The following is a 10781-nucleotide window of genomic DNA, read 5'->3' on the forward strand; positions in this document are numbered from 1 at the left end:
CTGATTGCTTTCTCACATGTGCCTTGACCGCGGGCCTTCAGCAGACCAAGTAATCCCCTGCTGGAGCCAGCGACCTTGGGTCTAAGCTGGTGAGCTCTTTGCTCAAGCCAGATGAGCCCACGCTCAAGCTGGCGACCTCGGGGTCTCGAACCTGGGTCCTTCCGCATCCCAGTCTGATGCTCTATCCACTGTGCCACCACCTGGTCAGGCTCCTCACAATGATTTTTGTCTTAAACTTTTATTTTGAGACAATTGTAGATTCACATGTAGTGTAAGAAATAATACAGAGAGATTCCATACACTTTTGTGTGTGTGTGTGTGTGTGTACAGAGAGAGAGACAGAAAGAGGGACAGACAGACAGGAAGGGAGAGAGATGAGAAGCATCAATTCTTCATTGCAGCACCTTTGTTGTTCATTGATTGCTTTCTCATATGTGCCTTGATGGGGGTAGGGGGCTACAGCAGAGCGAGTGACCCCTTGCTCAAGCCAGTGACCTTGAGCTTCAAGCCAGCAACCTTTGGGCTCAAGCCAGCGACCATGGGGTCATGTCTATGATCCACACTCAAGCCAGCAACCCCACACTCAAGCTGGTGAGCCTGCACTCAAACTGGTGACCTCGGGTTTCGAACCTGGGTCCTCTGCATCCCAGTCTGATGCTCTATCCACTGTGCCACTGCCTGGTCAGGCCCATATACTCTTAACCCAGTTTTTCCCAATGTTAACATCTTGCAAGCCTCTGGTACAATATCACAACCTGTGCTTTGACAGTGATACAATCAAATATAGAACATTTTGTCACAAGGATCCCCGAGTTGTTCTTTTATAGACACACCCACCTCCCTCTCAGCCACACTTCCTTAACCGTTGGCAACCCCTGATCTATTCTCTTGCTATCATTTTGTCATTGTAAGAATGCTATATAAATGTAATCCACAGTATGTAACCTTTGGGATTGACATTTTCATTTAGTGTAATTCTCTGGAGATTTATCCAAGTTGTTGCATATATCAATAGTTTGTTTCTCTTTATTGCTGAGTAGTATGCCATGGATAGACTTACCAGAATTTGTTTAGCCACTCACTCACTGAAAGACATTTGGGTCATTTCTAGTTTTTGGTTATTATGACTAGAGCTGAGATGAACATTCATGTGCAGGTTATCATGTGAACACTAGTTTTCACTTCTCTGGGATAAATGACCATGAGTGCAGTTGCTGGGTTGTATAATAGTTGCATATTTAGGTGGGATTTTTGTTTGTTTGTTGTAATGAAACCACCCTGCCAAACTGCTTTCCAAAGTGGCAGTGATACAGGAGGAGTGGCGAGATCTCAATTCTTGTCTTGCTTGAGACAGAGAATTCAATCAAGTGACAAAGTGCAACAAGTAAAGGAAGAATTTACTGGCCATGCAGGAAGAAAGTGAGAGAAAAGGGGACTTTGGCAATAAGTTCAGGGGTTAGCCCGGGACAAGCTGCCATTGACCACTGCTCCCCTGGTTGCAAGTCTTGTGGAGTCCCTTAGAGCTTAGGAGAAAGAGAGGGGCAAGGAAAACACACCTGGTGGGAAGAAGAGGAGGAGGAGGAGGGGAAGGAGGAGGAGGAGGGGAAGGGAAGGGAAGGGCGCAGGCTGCTCCTGCAAGGGGGAGTGCCCTGGGACCTTCATTTTAAGGGATTTTAAGGTGGAGATTGTAGGGGAGGTCTCAAGGGAGGATCTGAATAGAATATTCATAAGCTCTCCAGCTGTGTCTTCTAGGGTCGTTGCCTTCACTGATTGGTTGGTGCCAAGGCAGAGTGTCATTATTCAAGGCAGCCGGTCCTAAGGTCAACTGTGGCTTCCCTTTGCCTGGTTTTGCTGCCTTTCTGGGCCTGGAGCTGAAACACAACTGAAGCCTAGATGTTATTTCCAGGGGTTAATGCTGAAGTGCTATTCTCCAGCTTTCTTTATTGTTCCTCCCCTAAGGGGGTCTGAAACCACAGGACTGGCGATATGCCCGGGGAGGAAAGGTCGGGGAGGGTCCAAATTCCCCACTCAGCGATTTGAAATCAGGGGGTCTAAACTGCAGGAGCAGCTAAGGGAGGAAAGGTCATCCTGGGGGCGAGGTCCTTGTTTTCCCAGCTTTGTCCACTGCTAGGCACCTGGGGCTTTCCGCTCTAGCGGCCTCTGGGCCTGGCCTGTTTCCCTTGCTCTGCTCATGTCTATCCAACTGCCTACCACAACTGTACTGGCCAGTCTGCCTTCTCTTACCTTTCAGTGTCTTCTTATGTTGTTTTATAACTACTACCTAAGAGGCTTAGTAGTACCCCTCTGTCTTATGCCACAGTTATTTTTTTTTAATTTTTTATTTATTCATTTTAGAGAGGAGAGAGAAAGGGAGAGAGAGAGACAGAGAGGGAGAGAGAGAGGAGAGAGAGACAGAGAGAGAGAGAAGGTGGGGAGGAGCTGGAAGCATCAACTCCCATATGTGCCTTGACCAGGCAAGCCCAGGTTTTTGAACCGGCGACCTCAGCATTTCCAGGTTGACGCTTTATCCACTGCGCCACCACAGGTCAGGCGCCACAGTTATTTTTTGACGGAGTTAGTTTCCCAGGGCTGCTGTTACAAAGTACCACAAACTGGGTGGTTTAAAACAACAGAGATTATTGTCTCACAGTTCTTACCTGTGGAGGCCAGAAGTCTTGAGTCAAGGAGTCAACAGGTCTATACTCTCTCTCTAGAACGTTTAGAGCTATTCTTCCTTGCATCTTCCTAGCTTCCCGGCAACCTTTGGCGTTCCTGGCTTGTAGGTGCATCACTCCAATCTTTGTCTTCCTTGTCACATGGCATTCTCTCTGTGTATCTGTGTCTTCAGAGAACCTGCTCTTATAAGGGCAACAGTCATAACAGGTTAAGCTCTCATCCTACTCCTGCATGTCCTCATCTTAACTTCAGTAATTACATAGCAAAAACCTTATTTCAAAATAAGGTCACATCTGGGATACTAGGTTTGTTGGCAATCTTTGGTATTTCCTTAGCTGATAGGATCACCCCATTCTCTGCCTTCATCTTCATATGTTATCTCCTGTATGTATGTCCCAAATTCGCCTTCTTGTAAGAACACTAGTTATCCTCCATTAGGGGCCCACTCTACACTAGTGTGACTTCATCTTAACTGATTATGTCTGTATCCACCCTATTTCCCAGTAAGGCCACATTCTGAAATTCTGGGGTTAGGACATCCACATATGTCTTTTGTGAGGAAACAGTTTGTTCCCTAACACTATCAGCGATCCCAGAGAAAGAGGAAGAGAAGGGAAATCTAGTAAGTGACATTGACATTCTTTTTTGTAAATAAATTTTTATTAATTTTAATGGGGTGACATCAATAAATAAGGTACATATATTCAAAGAAAACATGTCCAGGTTATCTTGTCATTCAATTATGTTGCATACACATCACCCAAAGTCAGATTGTCCTTCGACATTCTTTTTTTAAAGTTTTAAAAATTTGTTATTGAATTTATTGGGGTGACATTGGTTAATGAGATTATATAGGTTTCAAGTATACTATTCTATATAGAACACACCATCAGTATATTGCATTGCGTGTTCACCACCCCAAAGTCAAGTCTCCTACTGACACCATATATTGGACCCCCTTTATGCTCTCTCCCACCCCCTCACCACCCTTCCCCTCCGGTAACCTGACTTCACTTTGGTACAATGTCTGACCTTGCTCTGCAGCTGCATTCATAGAGTTAGTACATGGGGTTCACTGGGGGAGGTGTTCCATTTACTCTCTAAGCAGCTGCTTTCTACAGTGTTCGAAAGATTCTGAGACTAGGCCTGGAAATCACTTAGAGATCTGGGGTATAGGCAGTCCCTGGGTTATGAACAAGGTAGATTTTGTAGGGTTGTCCTTAAGTTAAGTTTGTATGTAAGCTAGAACAGGTATATTTACCTATTAAATGCACCTTCGACAGAGGTTTGTCTTAACATAGCATTTATTTGTATCTTTCTGTGCGTCTCAGGCCTTCGGTGACTGTAAGGTAAACTTGGGTGAACCTCTCTGTATCAGGACCTTGCTCCTCTAATTTTGCCATTTCTGCTGCAATGAGACGAAAAGCATCAGCTAACTCTTCTGCAGAAACAATGTTCAGCTCTGGGGTTTCTAGGTCCCTGTTTTCCTCCCTAAATGCTATCATCTGCTGCTGTAGTACCATAAGGCCTTATTTGGTTAGTTCTTTGCCCTGGGAGTCTGGTACCTCTGTGATATTTTCACTGATGTCCAACTGCAGTTGCTTACCAATAGCTCTCATGGTGCTCTGTTTGTAAGTACAAGTTGTACATAAGTCGAATATTTGTAACTTGGGGACTTACTGTAGAGTGTTACTTTCAACCACAAGGCTGGCTGGTCTTAAGGAAAGTGTGATGAATACTGCCCTGTTACTAACACTCATGTAAATGAAAACACACCCAGAACTTAGATATTTGCAAACAGGAGCTTCTGTTCCTGCGTAACAAAGAGAGGAACAGATCTGATTTGTCCACAAAAAGACAGCTTTGATCTGATACTTCCCTCCCAGACATCAGGCTCCTGGGTTGAACATACACTCTTCTAATTTTAGCTCAGTGTTCATCTTTGGGCTTCTAGAACATAATTGAATATGTATTGAAGTTTTTATTTGCTGGTCTTTCCATTATTGCCCAAATCTCTGAGAAGACTCTGTTCAGGCCCAGAAATGTGTTGTTGGCTTCTTGTCTTATTGCTACAGCCTGGTCTGTCCTTCCTGTCTCAGCTTACTTCTCTCTGGATTTTCTACAAAATATTGCTTTGTGCCATCTGTGACACATCACCCTGAGGTTAAAAGCCCTATTACCATGGGCTAAATTGGAACTCTTTTGAAAAATGTTCTTTTTTCCCTCAATATTGAACTTTATTTTCTTTACATCTTGCTTATAGTCATATTTAGAAGCAACAATCTATTTCTGAGTAAGAAGGTGGCACTTGCCATGAAACCAAATGCAGAGCTATACCCATTGGTGTTTTCCTTTGTAGTGTTTTAAATAAGAGTTGATGTTTTAAACTATTACCATGTATGTATGTATATATATGCATTTTTGCCTCTTCAGCCAGGTTTTATGTGTGTGTGTGTGTGTGTGTGTGTGTGTGTGTGAGAGAGAGAGAGAGAGAGAGAGAGAGAGAGAGAGAGAGAGAGAAGGAGAGAGGGAGAGAGAGACTGAGATGGAGACAGGAAGGGAGATGAGAAGTATCGACCTGTAGTTGCGGCACTTTAGTTGTTCATTAATTGCTTTCTCATACGCGCCTTGACCGGGTAGGCTCCAGCCAAGCCAGTGACTTGTTGCTCAACCCAGCGACCTTGGGCTCAAGCCAGTGACCATGGGGTCGTGTCTATGATCCCACACTTAAGCCGGGAACCCCGAGTTCAAGCTGGTGAGCCAGCATTCAAGCCAGATGAGCCTGTGCTCAATCAGTGACCTTGAGGTTTTGAACCTGAAACCTCAGTGTCCAGATTGATGCTCTACCCACCTTGCCACCACTGGTCAGGCTGGTCAGGGTTTTATTCAAAATCAGCTGTCCAAAGTGACCACACCATGCATTTAAACCAGTTTTTAAAACTATGAGGTGGCCCTGGCTGGTTGGGTCCATGGTAGAGTGTCAGCCCAGCATGTGGATGTCCTGGGTTCAATTCCCCGTCAGGGCACACAGGAGAAGCAACCATCTACTTCTCCACCCCTTCCCCTCTCGCTTCTCCCTATCACTCTCTCCCCCTCCTGCAGCTATGGCTCGATTGGAGCAAGTTGGCCCCGGGCACTGAGGATGGCTCCATGGTCTCTGCCTCAGGCGTTAAGAGCTTGGTTGTTAAGCAACAGAGCAACACCCTAGATGGACAGGCCATCGCTCCCTAGTGGGCTTGCCAGATGGATCGTGGTCAGGGTGCATGTGGGGATCTCTCTGCCTCCCTGCCTCTCACTTAATAATAATAAAAAAGATAAGAACTATGAGGTTATTATAAATAGAAGAGAAATTAAGGAGATGTGTCTGAAAGGAACCCCTCTGCCTTTGCCCAGACTGGGCCTAAGCCTCACTTGCGTAGACTGTGGAGTCACTAATTGGAAACCTGCACCCAAGACTGGAGGAAACAAATCCATAAGACGAGTCATTAGGGATGACAGACATGTGTCCTTGGGAAGAAAGCTGGTTTCCTCAGACTTCTGTAACAACAAACTAATGACTTGAAGTGACAGAAATTTATTCTCTCACAGTTATGGAGGCTGGAAGACTGAAGTCAAGGTGTCGACAGGACTGCACACCCTTTGAAACTTGTAAAGGAGAAGCTCTCCTTGCTTATTCTGGCTCTGGTGTTGCCGGCACTCCTTGGCCCTCTTTGCCGTGTGATTGTGTCACTCCAGTCTCTGCCTCCATGGTCACATGATCTTCTTAGTTTTTGCCTTGATGTCCAAATTTCCCCCTATTATAAGGACATGAGTCATACTGGCTCAGAGATCTACTCTATTCCAGTAAGACCTCATCTTAAATAATTACATCTTCAATGATTTTATTCCAAATAGGGTCACATTCTGAGGTATTGAGGGTTATATCTTTTAGGGGGGAAAGTTCAACCCATAATAAGCTGCTTAGCTACATGTGCATTTCCTTGCTTCCAGGGAGGCAGAGGTGAGAAGCTGCCCCCATAATGCCTTTCCTTTCTTCCAACCACTGACCCTGCTTCACTGTGTTCCAAACATCAGTGTCCATTATTGTGGCAAGTCTATGACGGCGGGCTGTGGCCAACATGAATTCAAGGCCAGAGGTGACCATGAGTACTCACCCTTCAAACACCCATCTGGGGGAAGGAGTTGTGGAACTGGGGTCCTCACCTCAGAGTTGCCCAAAAGAAATTTGATGGAATCATCTCCATGATCTTCAGAATCTCTACTGATTCCCAGGAAATAGCAAACGGGTGAAGGAGCTCATTGTTGTTACAGGAGGGCTTGCATGAACAAGAGAAAATGGTCACTTCTTCTCCTCATTTAAGACCCTCAAAGTGTTGGTGTTGAAGTTAGTTAGCCCCAGAAGGACCCTCAGGACTGTGAATTTCACCCTTTCCATAAATCTGGATAGGGGAGGGTACTACCTCTTACCAGTAGGGGGCACAAGACGCTGACATGAGAGGCATAACTTTCCTGGAGTTTTGGTTAGTCTTACTGCTCTCAACTATTTCTGCTCATTAAAATCAGGGGAAGGGGGGTGGAGGCTTCTTAAAAATACTACTACCTGTGCAAAGATATGAAGTCATTTCATCAGACAAGCGGATAGCAAATGAGCACATGAAAAGATGTTCAACATCATGAGTCTTTAGGAAAATGCAAATAAAACCCAGAGTGAGATACCACTATATACCTAACTACTGGAATGACTAAAATAAAAAAGACTGACATACCAAATGTTGACAAGGATGTGGAAAAATCAGAATACTGAGGTGGGATGTTAGACACAGCTGTTGGGAACATAAAATGGAACAAATATTTTGTTTTTTGTTTCTTTTTTTCTTTCTTTCTTTCTTTCTTTGTATTTTTCTGAAGTTGGAAACAGGGAGGCAGTCAGACTCCTGCATGCGCCCGACCAGGATCCACCCGGCATGCCCACCAGGGGGCGATGCTCTGCCCATCTGGGTTGTTGCTCTGTTGCGACCAGAGCCATTCTAGCACCTGAGGCAGAGGCCATGGAGCCATCCTCAGTGCCCGGGCAAACTTTGTTCCAATGGAGCCTTGGCTGCGGGAGGAGAAGAGACAGACAGAGAGAAAGGAGAGGGGGAGGGGTGGAGAAGCAGATGGGTGCTTCTCCTGTGTGCCCTGGCCGGGAATTGAACCTGGGACTCCTGCACGCCAGGCCGACACTCTACCACTGAGCCAACTGGCCAGGGCCTATTTTTTGTTTCTTTTTGCAACATTTTATCACTATTTTATTAAGAAGAAAATGCCACTGAGGGACCTTTCTAAGATTCTTTGCAGCTCTAGCTATATATTTTTTTAACTTTCAATATTATTTTGTATTGGTTTCAGGTGTACAGCATAGTGGTTAGACAAGGAACAAGCACTTAGGAAAGGCAGTATTAAATTTAAAAAAATAGCTATGATATGTCCCTGGCCAGTTGGCTCAATGGTAGCATCGGCCTGGCATATGGATATCTTGTGTTCAATTTCCGGTCAGGGCACACAGGAGAAGCGACCAAATGCTTCTCCACCACTCCCTCCTCCCTTCTCTCTCTCTCTCCCTCTTCCCCTCCTGTAGCCATGGCTTAATTGGTTCCAGTGCATTGGCCCTAGATGCTGAGGATGGTTTGGTGGAACCTCTGCCTCAGGTGCTAAAAATAGCTTGGTTGCAAGCTTGGCTTCAGATGGGCAAAGCGTCTGCCCCAGATGGGGGTTGCCAGGTGGATCCTGGACAGGATGCATGTGGGAGTCTGTCCCTGTCTAATTTAGAAAAGAATAAATAAATAAATACATTTAAAAAATAGTCTATATAAATAAATAAATAAAGCTAGACACTTTTTTTTTATGGTTTCTTAAAAAGTAAAGCATATTTCTACCATATGATCCCAGCCATTCAATTTCTAGGTATTTATTCAAAGAAGAAGTCAGGTAAAAATGTATAATACTGTATCATTTCATTATATAAAATTTTGGGAAATGCAGAATAATCTGTAGTGATAGAAGTTCAGTGGTTCCTTGAGTATAGGGAGAGTGGAAGAGACAGAGGGGACAAATGACAAAGTGACACAAGGAGACTTTTGGGGTGATGGACATGTTCATTCTCTTGATTGTGGTGATGGTCCCATGAGTAAGTACATTTGTAAAACTTTTCCAATTGGTCACTTTAAAAATGTACAGTTTATTGTCTGTCAATTATACTTCAATAAAGTTTCTTTTTTTTTATTTTTATTTATTTATCTATTCATTTTAGGGGGGGGAGAGAGAGAAAGAGAGAGAGAGAGAAGGAGGAGGAGCAGGAAGCATCAACTCCCATATGTGCCTTGACCAGGCAAGCCAGGGTTTTGAGCTGGCAACCTCAGTGTTTCTAGGTTGATGCTTTATCCACTGCGCCACCACAGGTCAGGCAAAATTTCTTTTTTTAAAAAAAAACTGATACCTGAGGCCCTGGCCGGTTGGCTCAGCGGTAGAGCGTCAGCCTGGCGTGCGGGGGACCTGGGTTCGATTCCCGGCCAGGGCACATAGGAGAAGCGCCCATTTGCTTCTCCACCCCCCCCTCCTTCCTCTCTGTCTCTCTCTTCCCCTCCCGCAGCCAAGGCTCCATTGGAGCAAAGATGGTCCGGGCGCTGGGGATGGCTCCTTGGCCTCTGCCCCAGGCACTAGAGTGGCTCTGGTCGGGGCAGAGCATCGCCCCCTGGTGGGCAGAACGTCGCCCCTGGTGGGCAGAACGTCGCCCCTGGTGGGTGTGCCGGGTGGATCCCGGTCGGGCGCATGCAGGAGTCTGTCTGACTGTCTCTCCCCGTTTCTAGCTTCAGAAAAAGGAAAAAAAACAACAAAAACCCCCCTGATACCTGAACTTTCTGACTTTATTGGTCTGGTAACACAACAGGGTTGGTATGTAAAAAAAATCTGCCCCTAAAATGTAGCCAAGTGTGATCACTGACCCTTATAATTTCTGGTCAGATGTTTGAGTGTCACCTAGGAAAAATAGCTGAGTTTACTAAGTTGCATAAAAAAAGCAATGTGTACTCCTTTTAGAAATGTGTAAAATACAGAAAAACAGAAATAAGACTAAAATTTTCGCATGACTCCACAACATAGCTTGCCCACTTCTGAAAACCGGGGACCTAGCTTGGTGGTTAGTCACTTTTGAAAATAAATTTCAGGTTATAAACAGCTCTTGTGGTTCCCCTAAATTACTTGATACCCTTGTTAATATTTATTCAAGTAGGTTGAAGTATGAATTGTTTTCTTAATCAAAACGGGATCTCTTATAGAAATATTAATCCTGTGGTATAACAAAACTAGCTGGCTCGCTTGATCAGGTGGTGGTGCAGTGAATAGAGCGTCAGCCTGGAATGCTGGGGACACAGGTTTGAAACCCCGAGGTCACTGGCTTCAGTGTGGGCGCATCCAGCTTGAGCATGTGCACAGACATGAGCCCAGAGGTCACTGGCTTGAATACCAAGGTCGCTGGCTTGAGCAAGAGGTCACTGGCTCAGCTGGAGACCCCCATTCAAGGCACATATGAGAAAGCAGTCAATGAACAACCAAGGTGCTGCAATTATTTGACAACTCTCCTCCACTCTCTCCCTTCCTGTTTGTCTGTCTCTATCTGCCCCCCCCCCCTTTTCTCTCTCGTCAAAAAAAAAAAAAAAAAAAAAAAAAAAAAGCAATTTGAATACAGATCTGAGCAGAGCATCTCTATTCACTGGCTCTCAGATACGGTTTTATTTTATTTTTTAATGATTCCATTTATGAGGACTCTACCCTTATGATCCAATCTCTCCTCAAATATTTCACCTCCTAATCCCATTATCTTAGGGGTGGGTAGGTGTAAAGCCAGTGGCCAAGGTCACCATCACAGCCACCTGGCCCATGCAGGTTCACATTGGATTCGGACAGTCGGTAAAGAAACAATGGAGCCAAAACTGGTGAGCCATCATCTTTAATCCTAGCTTGCATCGGTGGGCAAGCAAAAACACACACTGGGCTCCAAAACCCACTCACATTCAGTGCTCACAAAGCTACTGACTTATCCGAGTTTCCTAGAATCAAAGGTTTCTAGC

This window comes from Saccopteryx leptura, chromosome 4 (assembly GCF_036850995.1).
Source record: "Saccopteryx leptura isolate mSacLep1 chromosome 4, mSacLep1_pri_phased_curated, whole genome shotgun sequence".
NCBI classification, from domain to species: domain Eukaryota; kingdom Metazoa; phylum Chordata; class Mammalia; order Chiroptera; family Emballonuridae; genus Saccopteryx; species Saccopteryx leptura.